At 40.4% G+C, this 16,044-nt stretch overlaps 1 protein-coding gene across 3 annotated transcripts in view; it reads right to left on the bottom strand.

Annotated features, from left to right (window-relative positions):
* Window positions 1–16,044, bottom strand: part of ZNF385D (zinc finger protein 385D) — a 568,873-nt gene that overhangs the window by 171,708 nt on the left and 381,121 nt on the right. The window lies entirely within an intron of this gene.

Genomic DNA, 16,044 nt, shown 5'->3' with positions numbered 1-16,044 from the left:
CTTCCAGTGTCTGCCATGTTTGGTTACATTCCAAAACATCAATTCACTGTTAATTAAAGACTATTTGAATCCTAGGAAACTGTTGAAATATGCCAGTGTTCTTCTAATCTGAGAGGCAGACAGCAGACTGTAAAAACCTGCTGGTCAGAGGCCAAGAAACATTCAAAAAACGAAATGCAAAGGGAGTTTTACCCCCCTCACTGCACAGAGAGAGATCAAAAATTTCTCTCTCACATGCACTTACTTCATAGATGAGTGGTGTATTTTTTTCATTAGAGTTCATATATACCGCAGTCAGAATGACACACAAAATCTGTCCACATTTGGCCAGCAAAGCTGCTAACCAGAGTTGCAACTCAATGCTTCCAACTGAGGGCTAACAGAATAAGATTTAATTAACCAGTTGTAGCTGGGACATCAGCATTTCAGCTTCTCTGTATAAAATCAGCTGGAGCCAAATGATCAAAGACAACATTTTTTGCCATCTTTTCAGTTCCTCTATAAAACATTTTACAAAGTATTACTGAGAACGGCACATTAACCACTCGTACACCAAAGGTATTAACTTAGGGCTCATCCTGCTCTCATCCTAGTGTGAAACCAGTGTAACTGCACTGACTTTGTTAGAGTTACTGCTAATTTACATTAATGTAAGAGTGAACAGAATCAGAGCCATACAGTTAGGCAGTTGAGTGCACAGAGACTACATAAAAATACTGCAAGAAGTCTGCATTCACCACAGTCCATTAGAAAGTTATTTATCAGCTGCATGATAATGGCTGAAATCAGTAGAGTGTCTACTGTTGGAGACAGGACACTGGACTAGAAGAACCACTGGAAGGTTCTTATGGAATTATTATACAGCCTATGTAAAAATAACTAACAGGCCTCAATGTAGTGCAACACAAGATAAATCAAGTCAAACGGAGAAAGAAAACATGGTAAGTATATGTGTGGACAAGACAGTCCCAGGAAGTTTGTAAAGTCTTTATTATTTCAAGTTGGTGTCTGACCACAAACTGCCCATACCATTAATAAAAAAGTAAAGTCCTAACCAAAGTGCCTATTAGATGCCAAAGATTCCTCATGTGTTTGTTGGGATTTAAACCTATAGCAGATCATGAATTGGAAAGCTCTTATTAGTGACTAACACTTTATTGAGGAGCCCTCTAGATTCCCTACACTCCCCCAGAGACTGGAGACTGTACAGAAGCATGCATAGGTGGCATTTTGAAAGTCTGCTAGTAATTTCAATGAAATTAGACCTACTTAAATAGCCACTAGTGGTGATACACAACTAAACTGTATCCAACTATACTGCACATGGTTGGCTCTTTACTTAGCAGAGTGACTTCAATGCTATGACAGCAGAATTCTCCAAAGTTAAAGGTTCTGATTGCCTACAGCGATGGCACTGTAGTCCCCCACTACTTATAGAATGACATACGATAAAGGTTAAAGTGGCTCCTTTTACTATCCTTTATCACTGTCACATGACAGAGGCCTCAGCCACCTACTTCTGCCACCCATCTCGGCACAGTGCCATCTAGTGATAGGAACACAGTTAAAAAAATAACCTTCAGCCTGCTCTACAGCCCATTGGTTGTGACTTGGAGCCTCTGGAAGTGAGTTTAAAAACATAGGACAATCCTGGCCAAACAGAGGACAAGTATACTAAGCAGCCCAGCTGCTTCCTGCTACTGTGGTAGTGTCAAGCACCCACCACCACTTGATGTAGTTATGTATGCTGTAAGACTCCAAAGTCTGATCGTTCATTTTTTTTAAATTAAGTTTCTCATTTTTATAAGTGCAAACATTGCATTCAGTTTACATTTGGAAGGTAAACAAGTGCAGCGCTATACTCCTGCATCTACAAACAGACAGCCTGAAGCAATGGCTGTGGGAGGTATGAACTCTCACAGGCACCCTCCATCTCATTGGGCTGTTAACTCAAAAGCCTTATGAGAATATTTCAGAATGTCAGCATTGAAATAGTTAATGCTGACCGTGTAGCAGATGGGATGCAGAATGGGTGGGAGTGATGTCCGTGAAGGGGAGTTGCAGTAGGGATGAAAAGGCAGAGGGGAAGAAATGAGGTTAGACAGGGAAGAGGGAGAAAAAACAGAAAGGAGAAGAGGGACAGAAAAGAAATAAAATGTGGAGGTCATAAATGTGAGTACATTTTCCCACTGAGCAATGCTGAATGTGACAACCATGCATTTAGCAAACAACAATAATACCTACATGGTTTTAGTTATTACATGAAGGACAAACATACCCCGGATCCTTGTGCAAACCTCTCATTGACTGCAGTGGGAGTTTCACTGTGGCTAGAGGGAGATATGCAACTGTATATCCACACCTCAGCCTATAGACCATAACTAAAAATGGAATATTCTCCTCCTCCCAGCATGCATTTGGCACCCTGAGCTAGTGCCTGAGGCTCCCCCTCTCAGAGGTCATCAGCAGGGGCAGAACAAACTCCTGCTGTGAACTGGGCACTGCTTGAACCCCTGAACATTCCCTCAAAAATGAACCTGAGATAAATTCTTGACCCTCACTACATTACCACTTTTTAAAGTGGCAAGACATCCGTTAATACTTTAGTATTTGCAGACCAGTGATATGGGGGTTCAGCCCGACTCCCAACAAAAGTTCAGATCCTAATCTGTATTTGAACTTCCCCAAAGTTAAGGAGTGTTCATGTCTGAGTTTTGAGCCCAGCTTTTTCTTCATAAAGGGGGAAAATATATTGTTGTTCAGAAACACAGTTACCTAAATATTTTAAGTAATCTTGAGGCAATCATCTGTTGCCTGAGATTCCAAGGAATCTAAACTACAGACATCACAGTTCCTCTGCCAGAGTCACTGACAACTCATCCATGGTAAATACGAGTGAACTGCTTTGGAAAAAATAAGCTCACCCAGCTGAATCTTTGCCCTTTCCTATAATCAAAAGACATTTTTTTTTTTTTTGGAGATTCTGAAAAGTTGAACTAATACTACTCGCTCCCAACTTAACATTTTCACACACCAATGTGCTTTTGGGTTTCCAGCTAGAGATTATGTGTTGCCACTAAAAAGTTATTTTTGCAGTATTTTTAAGTCAAGGATAGCAGGCAATATTGCATTTGTTTCTGGGAGCATACAAGATCTTTAGCACAGCCCTTTCCTGCCACGTAAGATTCACATTCTAGATGGTATATTTCACACAATCAGATGTTACTCCAGGCGGTGATTTGTGCATGCAACACCTTTCCTAGCCATTCCTTTTAACATGCAATTTTATACTTTGTAATGCATAATGTGGGGAAAGGGAGGGTGGGTTAAGTGGGAGGCTGATATAGGTAAGGGAAACTGAAAGAAGAGCTGATCGAAACTTAGAATTTCCATTCCTTGGGAAATTCCAACATCTTTTTTTTTCATTCTGAATTGGAATGAAAACAAAGAATGTTGAAAATTTCCATTAAAATAAAATGAAAAATAAATAGTTTCAGGTCCAATCAAAACATTGTGGTTTGTGGGTTTTATATTGTATTATATTATAATTTAAAATAAATTTCTTAAAGCCTTTTCAAAATGAAAATTTGATATACTCCGTAGGTCACTGCTTGGTAAGGAGGAGGAGTGGGATGAGTGTACACACACACACACACACACACACACACACACACACACACACACACACACACACACACACACACACACACACACACACACACACACACACACACACACCAATATCGCTACCCTTTATCTAGCTTAAGACCAAGAGCAAAATCAACTATTCAACAATGATGATGCAACAGAAAATAGCCAAGGAGTTCTGAAGAGCCTAACGATGGTTGTTTGCTACTCATAGTACACAAATATTATTTTTGTTTATTACTTGAGTGCTAGGTCAATGCCCTTATCCCTCAATCCTGCTGACATTCTGTTCACAACAGTTTGGGCAGCCACGTGCTATTGAACTCTTGTGACCTGGATCGCGAGAAAGATTTTCTACTGGTCACCCTACATACCTTCTCCTTGTGCACATGCACATTCCTAGCCCTTAACTTCTTAAATTTCAGAGGAAGAGGAGCCAGATATTTCAATAGAAATGAGATTTCCAGCCTAAATTTTGCGGACTCAAACAATTTAGATAAATTGCCAAAGCATTTGGAACCTTTAGATGCTATGATGCAAACTGAGCTCAAACTCTAAACTCATATAATCTATTAATCTAATCCTTTTGAAATTATTCCATCACTGTCACCACAACAAAGATAAGATGAAAGAACAATTCAATTCTGAATTCTATTTTCATTCTTTGGCAAACACTTTTCATTTCAAGTTGTATGAATAGACCAAGTCCTTAATTCCATTCTCATCAGATCACGGAAACTCTAAACTAGTGTCTAAATTCATTCCCATCCTGGAGTCTGTTTTTCAGTAAACCAATAGCAAAATATAAGTCTTAGCATTAGCTTTCTCCCCAAATGGCTGTTCCTAGGAATTACCTCCAGGAACCTTCATTCTTACCCTAGCTCCTTCTGGCCCACAGTAACATTCATAGTCCTTTTATATGCTAGATGGAGCTAATGGGACTCATGAATTGATATGATTTAGAAATAATAATCCTGCATCTTAACGGAGGCTTTTACTCCCTGAGCCAATGGTGACAAAAGAAAAGCCTCCCATTCTTCTACAGAAACTTAAAGTCTGCCGGCTCATCACTGTTAAAGGCTAAAGTTGATCATGCAGAGTCTGAGCCCAAAGGTGATTCCCCCCTCCCCCTGAAAGTTTCAACAAACTTAATTGAGACATTTTTACATTATATAAGTGTGTGGGGAGGGAAAGCACATGTTGTTTTGTTTTGTTTTAATTAAGGTTTTTTGTGCTTTGAAACTCAAAATAGCTTCACTTTGAAACTTTAAACTTGCCATGGATTTAGGTCTAGATCCACAAAGCAATTTAGGTCTTGCCATCTAGTGGAATCCTTAAATATTTGCTGAGTTAAAGAAAATGAGAATGATTATAGCCAAGTGGATAGGGCACTCCCACGTGAGACCCAGGTTCCACTCCCCTTCCTCCAATAACTAATTATTTATATAAAGTGGAATGGCTTCAACAGGAAAGACTCACCCCACAATACCTCATAACCCAGTGGTTCGGGTCCACAAGTTAAAATCTTTTCTCCACAGCAGGCAGAGAGGGGACTAGAACCTGGGTCTCCCACAGCCTAGGTGATTGCTCTTATCACTGAGGTAAAAGTGAGTAAGAAACATGCCACCTCCTCCTCCAGCCATCATGTGTGTGTTTAGGCATGCTCAAAGCATGTTTACAAACTGGGACCTGCAGGGGACTACGAAGTTTGAGGTTCCTTCCAGGGTTTAGGCATGGGAGACACACCTAGGCGCCTAGGTTAAGGTAGCTGTACTCATGCCCAATGGCAGCAATCTCGACACCTAAATTTCTACCATTAGAGTCCCCTAGGTCCCTAAAGAGTTAGATGGCAACTGATCAATGGTTTTGAACTGCCGAAAGGGGCAGTTATGCACTTAAGTCCTTTTGTGGACCTAACCCTTAATCATCAGTGAGGACAAGTAAATGTTCTTGACATGTTTGAACAGATTTTGTTCACAAATAAAAAAAAGACACAAGCAATTAAAACTGATGGGCTGGCCATGATGGGCACTACATTTTCCTAATTTTTGAACAAACACTACATTTAGATCTGCAGACAAATTGGAGGGAGAATGTTAAAGAATTATAACAAGACAGAAGAAAAAAGCTGTTTTCTCAGAGGATAACTACAGGAAGTTTGAAAATAAATGGTTTGTCCATAGAATATGGATTGCAGATCTGCCTTTAAGGAATATTTCAGGCTAACATGATTTGCCAAGACTTACAACCATTACATCACATTATTCACCAACGCTCTTATTACTAGATTGTTCATTTGGCTCTGAACAAGCTCCCCATCTTTGGATCAATGGTCTTAATTTTTGCAACAGATGCTTTTCTTAGAAAGTGCTAGACTGGCATTTTCAAGATTACATCTGTTCCATAATAAATAGTATCCACTGATGAACTATTTTAACCTCCATTGGTAAAATATTCTTCATTTAAAAGCCAAATGGCCTTTATACTATACTATTTTAGTATTTAGAGCGTGCACATTCTCAGTGTACAGAATATTAATTTGATTTTCATGCTATACATTATTTATATGTAAACAGATCTATTTTAAATATTAAAATCTGGTGGGCTAAATTTATCTCTTGTATTCATCCTTGTTGATCTTAATGATTCTACGTCAAGGCTGAGTTACTTTGTCCAGTGCTGTAATAGCAACATAGCGTTTGGGAAGTCTGATGATGCCGCCTACCATTTATAATGTTAGGTCTCAATTCTCTGCAGTTTTTTAAAGCAGTATATGCACTTGACTTCTCATTTGGTGTTACAGGTTTTAGTGCTGTTCTTTCATTTCATAAAAATCTTAGATATGCTTCTGAAAATGAAAATATTCAGAGTCAAACACAAATGTGTGTGATATAATCATTGTTAGAAATGATGGCATTGGATACATGAAACCTAACAATAAAGAATAAACCTTAGAAAATAGTCCTTACTTATGCAAAACTCCCCGACTTCCATGAGTAGGAAGGTGGAAGCCTAGGAGCCTGTACAACCTATGGCAATCCGAGCTTTTCTTTCATAGCCTTTTCAGTTGGTCACATTAACAGTTGATAACAACTTTGAAAAGGATGAATACAACAGTGCCTCAGCTGTTAATATTTAGAGTATTATTTTTACCCAGAGGTAATTGTGACTCCTGCAAAGTTAGTAACTTGTTTTGGGAAAATGAACCCTAATTATTCCAATGCAAAGCAATGCACCCTCAGTTTTACATTATTTCTTTTGCATTTACAGTATTTGGAAGATATACAAATGCATGCAGCATGTTGGAAGATATAAAAATGTAGTTTAAGACAGATGTATTTAAATAGAATAATGTAGCTGCCTCTATAGTCATCCATCTATTGGAGCAGATTTCTCTTCTCCTTGTATGATAGTCCCATGAAGCTGACATCAGGGCTTGCTAATCATGATCCTTCATCTCCTCCTGTTTTTAGCACAAAAGAAACCATTCAAATCCCCTGTACTCCTGTTTCACAGTGTACATGGGGAACATTCTTTCCCCAAAATAAACAAGAATTTAAAAAAATAGGCACTCAAGGCTTCCAGAGTGAGCAGCTCCAGGGCAGCTCACCCTGGAGCCTTTGCTCCATTCTCTTTCATGAAGAATTTAGAAATTTTTGGTTTTCATTCCCAACCAGAATGAAACCACATTTTGAATGACCAAATCCTCTACAAAACAGAATTAACTTTATCTGCACAGGTCTACTATTTATTCTCATAACACCCACGTGGAATGAAGAAAGGCTATTATTCCCTATTTTACAGATGAGGAACTGAAGACTCAGAGAAGCTAAGTGATTTTTCAAGGCCACACAGGTAGTTTGTGGCAGAGTAGGTAATTGAACCCAGGTTCCCCAAGTACTATACCAGCATCCTAACCACAGGACCTATCATCCTAGGTCTCACAAGAATTTGAGCACATATTCATGGGGAGGTATATGCTAACAGCTATAATCAGCTTTTTTTCAGGATCAGATAGATATCTGTTTATAGCACCTTTGAATAGAGATATAATAATGGACAGTGTTTTTAATTATGTAACATATAGTGTTTATATGCATCAATGTCTAATATGCCTTATATTTCTCTGAATTAATTACTATCAAATGATAATCAAAGGACACAGAAATTATGTAAAGTTCAGGTATAACTCAGGTATAACTATGGTGTATTAACGACATGAATAGTTGTGTCTGAACCAATTCTTAGAAACACAAAAGAGCCTGGTGTGCCTTAGGCCAAATTCAGCCCTGACTTAACCAGCTCTAATGATTTCAGGGGAGTTGTACACTCTTACAATATGACTGAAGTAAGTCTCATGCCTTTCTCTGTACTATACTGAACCTTTATTTTTAAGGTTTCCCTGAAAACACCAAAATACATGTATATAGCAACCTTCCAGAGATGCACAGAGCCTTACACTTACCCATAGGTAAGATAAATGAAAAGTAGTTGTATACATATTTCTTTGATTTTAAATGCCACACATACGTAATATGTTGAAAAATAAGAAAAACATTTCATTAAGTCAATGTTTCTCAAGCTTTTGAAAGCAAAGCCTCACCTTCAGGAAAACGAAACCAATTACACCTGCAATGTGTTGTTAGTGACCTCTACAGCTTAATTTATGCAATTTACATGGGTCGGACATATGTCCAGGATTACAACACCCTATAGCACTTCAGTGAAGATTCTCCCTATGCCAACAAGAGAGGTTCTCCCATCAGGATAGGTAATCCACCTCTCTGAAAGATGGTAGCTAGACCAACGGGAGAATTTTCCAACCGACCTAGCGCTCTCTATACTGGGAGTTACATTGTTTAGCTCCATCGCTCAGGATTGTAGATTTTTCATACCTCTAAGTGACAGTTATACTGACCTAATTCCTAGTGTAGACCAGGCCTTATTTTAAAAAAAAGTGAAAGCTGAGATTCTGGAGAACAATTGAGATGTCTGTTTGCATCTGCTCCACTAACTCCCCTTTCTTCTGGCAAACTACAACAGATTCTCATTTCTTGTCTGCCTCTCATTATCTGCCCCCATTTCCAACTTCTTTACTAGAAAAGGCTGAGCTTGGTAAAGCCTGAATTATAGCAGCAAAGACAAGCTTGCATTATGTTAACATTTTCATAATGACATCATAATGCCAGCCCAGAGGACCTTGTCCAGAGTGCAAATGACAGAAGAAGACCAATTATACGAGAAAGCAGTCGTCCCTTTTCTTTGGACCGTGTAAACTCATGTAAAAAAAAAAAAAAAAAAAGACTCATCTTGCATCTTCCACCCAGTATCAGTGCTCAGTCCCGTTCCATTTCAAGTCAATGGATATTTAACAACTTAAATGCAATGGCAGCTAGATCCAGTCCTCTTTGAGGAGCACAGGCTCTTTTTGGCTGACAACACAGCATGATGACCCACAGCATAAACATAATGATATAAATGCACATGTCAGAAGAGAAGAACCTGAAGTGTTCAGGATCTCTTTGGCCAGCTTGGATATTTTGGCCAAACTGTTCACCCAGCACTACCCCCTTTCTTTTGTGGGGTTCAGCAGCTGTAGCAATATCTTTGCTGGGCACCAGAATAACTACTCCATTATTAGCTGGAGTATTCTGGGTCCCCCAGCCCACAAGAGGTTTATAATGAATTCTGATCAAAGACCTCCTACATAGTGCCATGGAGTGACTGACCCAGGGCTCAACAAAAAGATGGTTATAAACTTAATAGATCCCACAGTGGAACTGCAGGTCAGAGCCTGCTGAAGGACACCTGAGTCAATCCAACGTACCCTCCTCCAGTGTCAGGTTCCCTTAAAATACTTGAACCATGAAGCCTTCAAAAATTCAAAAATAATATTGATAACCGTTGAGCATTGCAAACCCACATTAATTTAAAAGCATTATACTTTTTGACATTTAAAAATCTTTGACCTGGCATATTCAGCAGTTGGATTTTTCTAATGTCCTTATAAAGGTCATGTTTATGGTATAATGAACACACATTTGCAAGGGTTATTAATCAGAGCAATACTATATCACAAACAGATTTTCAAAGAATTTTTCATTTTGATGCTGAATATCTTAGCTATTTTAAAAGCCCCATTTTTCAAGAGCACGCTTGGAGAAAATAAAATGAATTAACTTCTGCTGCAATGATATTTTTGTTTTAAACAAAACAGGGATACAACTCAGAAAAAATGACAAATACCATAAAAGAGATTCTGTTATTTCAACAGACTCCACTGACATTTAGTAAAACTCTGGCAATGAAGCTAGTAGTGTACAGCAATGTCATTTTCAGCCAGCAATAGGAAGATTTAGGATTAAAACCGGTGTTAGTAATCCAATGGATGTTGGCATTACACACTTTTTTGGCCATATGCATTGAGGAGCAGAGGGAACCTAGCTGGAACAGCTACACACCTAGGTATGTTTTTAGGAGCAAATCCTGCCTGGCTCCATCCAGGAAGGTTCATGCCAGCAGCAAAACCAGTGTATGGATGGAAAGATGGGGTGCACAGGGAGTTAATGATTAGTTGAGTGAAAGACGATAGAAGTCAATAAAGGAAGAACAAACTAACTATGTCAAGGACAGCTCCAGAGAGCAACTTTTATCCTGATGCAGAAGGGAAATCAGGATGGGTCCAAATGGTACATGACTAAGGATATGTCTACACTGCAGACTGAAGTCGATTTACTTTAAATCGACTTTCACCCGCTGAATTTTAGAAGTCACAGGAATGTGATCACACCAAGCTCCTTGTGCTGGGCTCTTGCGTCCCCACTCGCAACGCTTGGGTCAACATTCAAAGCAGTGCACCGTGGGTAGCTATCCCACACTGCGACTAGCCGCAGAGGCTTTTGGGAAGCTTGTCGTCATCTCCGTAGGACCTGATGCAACATGATCCCTCCGCCTCTCTTCTTGTCCCAAACAAACTGCAAACGCTTTTTTGTGCTATTTTTCTATGCCACATGCATGCCATTGCTGGAGAGACATGGAGCCGCTCAGCTCTTCACTCTCATTGTGAGCATCACAAATACCTCACGTCTTATCCTGCAGTATTTTCAAAGGCAAGAGAGGAGCCGCCGCACAGAAAATAGCGATGTTACTGAGGCCGCCCTGCTACAAGCCATAGAGTGGAACAATTCCCGTTTGCTGCAGGCTGTCATGCATCATCTTCAGTGTGTGGAGCGCCGGTTCTGGTCCTGGGAAACAAGCACAGATTGGTGGGATCGCATCATTATGGAGATGTGGGATGATGAGCAGTGGCTGCAGAACTTTTGTATGCAAAAGACCACTTTTTTTTTTTTTAAACTTTGCATGGAGCTGTCTCCAGCCCTGAAGCGCGTGAATATTCGCTTGAGACCAACTCTAACAGTGGATAAGCGAGTGGCCATCACTCTGTGGAAGCTGGCAATCCCAGACTGCTACCGGTCAGTTGGGAATCAATTTGGAGTCGGTAAATCCACCGTTGGAGATGATATGATGCAAGTATGCAGGGCCATCAATAGACTTCTGCTATGAAGCGTAGTGACTTTGGGAAATGTGCAGGACATAGTGGACAGGTTTGCCGCAACAGGGCTCTCAAACTGTGGGGGGGCAATAGATGGCATGCATATCCCTATCCTAGCACCTGACCACCTTGCCACAGAGTACATAAACCAGAAGGGATACTACTCAGTGGTGTTGCAGGCCCTTGTGGATCACAGGGGACATTTCACCGACATCAATGTGGGCTGATCTGGAAAGGTGCATGACGTGCACATCTTTAGGAACTCGGGTCTGTTCAATAAAATGCAGGAGGGCATTTTCTTCCCTGACCAAAAAATAAAAATTGGGGATGTGGAAATGCCAATAGTGATCCTGGGGGATTCTACCTACCCCTTGCTCCCTTGGCTAACGAAGCCCTACACTGGGCACCTGGACAGCGAGAAGGAGTGTTTCAATAACAGGCTCAGCAAGTGCAGAATGGTGGTCGAATGTGCATTTGGACATTTAAAAGCCAGATGATCTTAATGTGGCACTACTGCACATTCCTGTTGTGCCTCTTCCCCAACATGCGGCGAGATATCTTCTCATATATATCTAAATTTCTTTTGGTGGCTCGGAGCTGAGTCAGAACAGACTCTTCACCCCACAGACTGATGAGATCCAAGACCTCTGGTCAACCCCATGCTAGAGCACGTTTGGGCCATGCAGTTGCCATGAGCAGTTCAGCTACAAAGCTCTCTCCATGCTGTCTAAACTGGAAATGGAAATTCAAAATTTCCCATGGCTTGAGGGGAGGAGCTATTTCCTATTTACGTGGTCACGGTACAGCAGAGCGTGAATGTCCAGAGTGGTCACAATGGGGCATTATGGGATACCTCCCGGAGGCGTCGATTTATATTGCACTTTGCCTACACTGATGCAAATTCGACCCATGGAATTCGATCTGAGTGCTACGCCACTTGCAGAGGTGGTTTTATTAGCTCAACTTTTACCATGCTTTAAATCAATGGGGGTCGACCTAAGTGGCGTTATGCCGACCTCCACTGCCAGCGTAGACCAGGCCTAAGGATATGTCCTCACTGCTGCAGCAGTAGGATCAATGCAGCAGGATTGATTGAGCAGGTCGTGGAGATCTGCTCAATTGATCCCGGAAGTGCCCTCCATTAATCCACCTCCCCGAAAGGAATAACGCTGTTTTGACTGGAGGGTGTCTCCCATCAACGCAGTGCATTGAAGACACGGCCGTACGACAAGTACGTACGTAAGTAAATGGAGCTTGTGTATCTCCTGTCAAACGCCAGTGGCAGTGTAGTCCAGCCCTAAGTTTGAACATATACTGGGGCATGGAGAATTCAAAACAAAGGAAAATATGTTGCAGCACTGTGGCATATACTCGTCAGATGCAACTGTGGGGTACGATTCTTCCCTGCATCAACTCCCGTACAGTTTTCTGGCATTCAGATTCTGCATTGGTAGTAACTCTGCTGTATTTTAGAAGTACTTCACTGATATCTAGCCTAGTGCTCTGCACAGTTCAACTTTTAAGAGGTCTGATTATTTTTTGTGTATAAAAGAAAAATGTTCTTTAGAATTCCTCTACTAAAGCCTATGGGTTTTGATTCACAGTAAATATTGGATGAATAAATGTTTAAATCTGATTTCTGGTAGGTTTATGTCCCTTAGGAAGTAGACTAGGGAGTAAGATAGATTGTTTCTAGCTAGATATTAGTGGGCAAGAAAGTAGTGGGGCCAAAAGCACAGGACTCACAAAAGGATATTTATATGGATGAGAACATCCACAGTCACATTAGACAGGAATAAGATTTATATGGGATATAAAGCTTCATACTTCTGGACATAAAGCAACCACTAAAATGGATAGTAGTTTGGAAGAAACTTATTCCAATGGCAAGGTTATTTTATAATTTTCCACAATGGAGAACTGGTCACTTTCAGATACATGATACCTAACTAGATGGGCCACTAGTTTGAAGTGGTATGTTCCTGTGTTAAAAGGCTGCAAGTATAAGCCGTTTATTAAAGAACCACTGCTTGGCTCCACCTACATGCATTCAAAACTCAGATATGTGAAGCTTCAACAGACAACTTTACGAGATCATGGACTGTGAACATTCACACCACACTTCAGTGTTATGAAATTCATCCATGCCAACCTGAATCATACAATCTTGGATGAACAACATAAAATCAGACATTATCTATGACAGTCCTATACCACATGATTGCAGTTTAACCATGACCACTGCTATGCAACAAATCGAAGACGATCATGCAATATGATAAGACACCAGCCTTTTAGGATTAAGAAATGAGTCATTTAAACACCACAAATTGCCAATTGTCACTGAATGTCATAAAATCTTTGCTTTGCTGTATTGATCAACACATCTGCCATTATGAATTTAACTGACAAGGGATTGGGGATGCAAATGATTAGCTACTCCTGGACAGCAGCACTGTTTGGCTTCAGCAAGGGGTCAAGTATGAAAGAAGGGCAGGTGCATAACTCAGGCATAAATCTCGCAAGTTTAGAACTGACAGGTCACCTCAAATTTGGGAGGCCGGAGAGAAAGATGAAAAATAGACTGGAAATAAAGCAGGGGATGACTGAGCACCAAGGGAACCAATATTAACCTTGGCTGGCATAAATTATAGGGATGGTTTATGGAAATTTTATATCCAGTCACTTTTAATAAAGTTTAATTAAGACACATAAAATATATTAAAAAACAAATTGTTAGCTGAATCTTAAAATGTTGTTTATCAGAACCGCTTTTAAATCCCATTCTACTAGATTTCTCTGCCTGTTGGCATTTCAAGGTGGTAACAACTAATGTATTTTACAAAATACTAAGTCAATTGCTAAAATACTTTGCTGAAATAACACAAGGTGCTCTGTGTAGTTTTAATTTTAAAAGGCTGCAGGTTATTTTTTTATACGAACATAAATGTGACATCCAATACTTTGGAATCCATCTATTACAGTCTCTGGATTTTATAGATACTGGATGAATAAATGTTGTAGATACTGGATGAATAAATGTTGACATCTTGCAAAAGCTCTGTGGATTTCTGCCTCCAAAGACTGTGTTATTAACAAGACAGCTCCCACCCTATAAAGCAGTAAGTATTTATGCTTTCGTGGGAACAAACAGAAAAAGGAAACATTGGGATACCACTGAGCAGATATTAACATGCAGGAAAGTTTTCTGCTATACAAGAGGTTGGGTGGTTACATGGGCAAAGTGCTGGTCTTCCACATGTAACACAAGGATGCTATGGCAGGGAATTGATTAAGTGAGATATACTCACTTTACTGATGATCCCAGGAAATGACCCACATCCAATGCTGCAGAGGAAGGTGAAAAAACCCCTAAGATCACTGCCAGTCTGACCTGGAGGAAAATTCCTTCCCGACCACACATACAGCAATCAGTTAGACCCTGAGCATGTGAGCAAAAACCACCAGTCAAGCACCTGAGATGGGGAATGCTTCGTTCCACCTGAGCACCGGCCCACCTAGTTCGGTGTCCCATCTCCTGCCATGGCCATCTTCTATGCTTCAAAAGGAGGAGACAAAAAATAGCATACATTTGAAGAGAGGGGGAACAGGAGAAACCCTTCCTCACTGCTACAGATGACCAGCTGAAGCCCTGATGCATGCAAGAGATTGTAGGAACGTAAAACATAAACCGGAAGAGACCCCCAGGCCTGCTGAGTCTCGCTCCACAGCATCACAAGCAACCCCATCATACAATCCCACTCATAATTTTTCCAGCTCTCTTAAAATTAATTAAATTCTTTGCCCCCCACAACGCCTACTGGGAGGCTGTTCCAGAACCCCACTCCTTTGATGGTTAGAAACCTTATTCTAACTTCCAGTCTGAATTTGTTCATTGCCAGTTGATACCCATTTGTTCTCCTGCCAGCATTGTCCTTTAGATTAAACAGCTCTTCTCCTCTCATATTTACTCCCTGATATATTTATAGAGAGCTTTCCAGTCCCAGATGTCACACTGCCTGCTTCCTCCTGGCCTTTCCTTCACAGCCAGCTCCTTGGCTGCTGCCTCCAGCCTTCTGCTCTCTCACAGCTTTTCTCCCTCTGTCCTGGGCCTGGTTTCCTCTGACCTCAAGGTATTATTTTTCTTTACCGTACTCTGGAGATTATGGCGCACTCTACTAGCTAGATGTCAAACTGGGTAATAACGCAGTCTAGACACTTTCTCTCCAGCTCATTCAGTTGAATGGAGACGGTATCCAGTAATGAGTCAGCAGGTTTACCACAATGTCATGACTATAGGGCACTGTTTAACTTAGATGACTATACAGAAAATGTCTCTCTCTGTAACCCCATTTACAAAACCCAATACTGATACCTCTCTCTTATTCCCATTCCCTCCCAAAAAGTCATTTATTTTTCATGAATTCAGTTACACAACTGAAATTCAAAACAAGTAATTACAGACAAGTTGATTTTATGCAAATGATACAGCCTGGTATTTGCTGTTTTTTGAATATTTTATCAACTTGTCCTCACATACTGCAAGGACCTCCAAACAGCTAAGGATTCAAAGTATCTAAGATTAACATTAGAGTTGGTTGGGAATTTTCCATTATTTTTTTTTTTAAATGAAAAATGTGATTTGTGCACATCTGAAATTTTCCATGTGAAAAATTCAATTTTGCCCTGAAATTTTTAGTTTTATGGTGAGAAATCTGAGCGCCTGTGGTATCTCTTGCCCCCTTTCTTCTTTTTGAGTGGGGGACCTTGGCTGAACTACTTTGCCCATGATGCATGCACTATGATCTCCTCTTCGGGTGAGTGTCATGGACGTCCCATGACTG

The sequence above is a fragment of the Emydura macquarii genome, unplaced genomic scaffold (genome assembly GCF_026122565.2).
Source record: "Emydura macquarii macquarii isolate MOO-44397 ecotype Brisbane River unplaced genomic scaffold, CSIRO-AGI_Emac_v2 contig_2422, whole genome shotgun sequence".
NCBI classification, from domain to species: Eukaryota; Metazoa; Chordata; order Testudines; family Chelidae; genus Emydura; species Emydura macquarii.
This window is presented reverse-complemented; position numbering and strand designations above follow the sequence as displayed.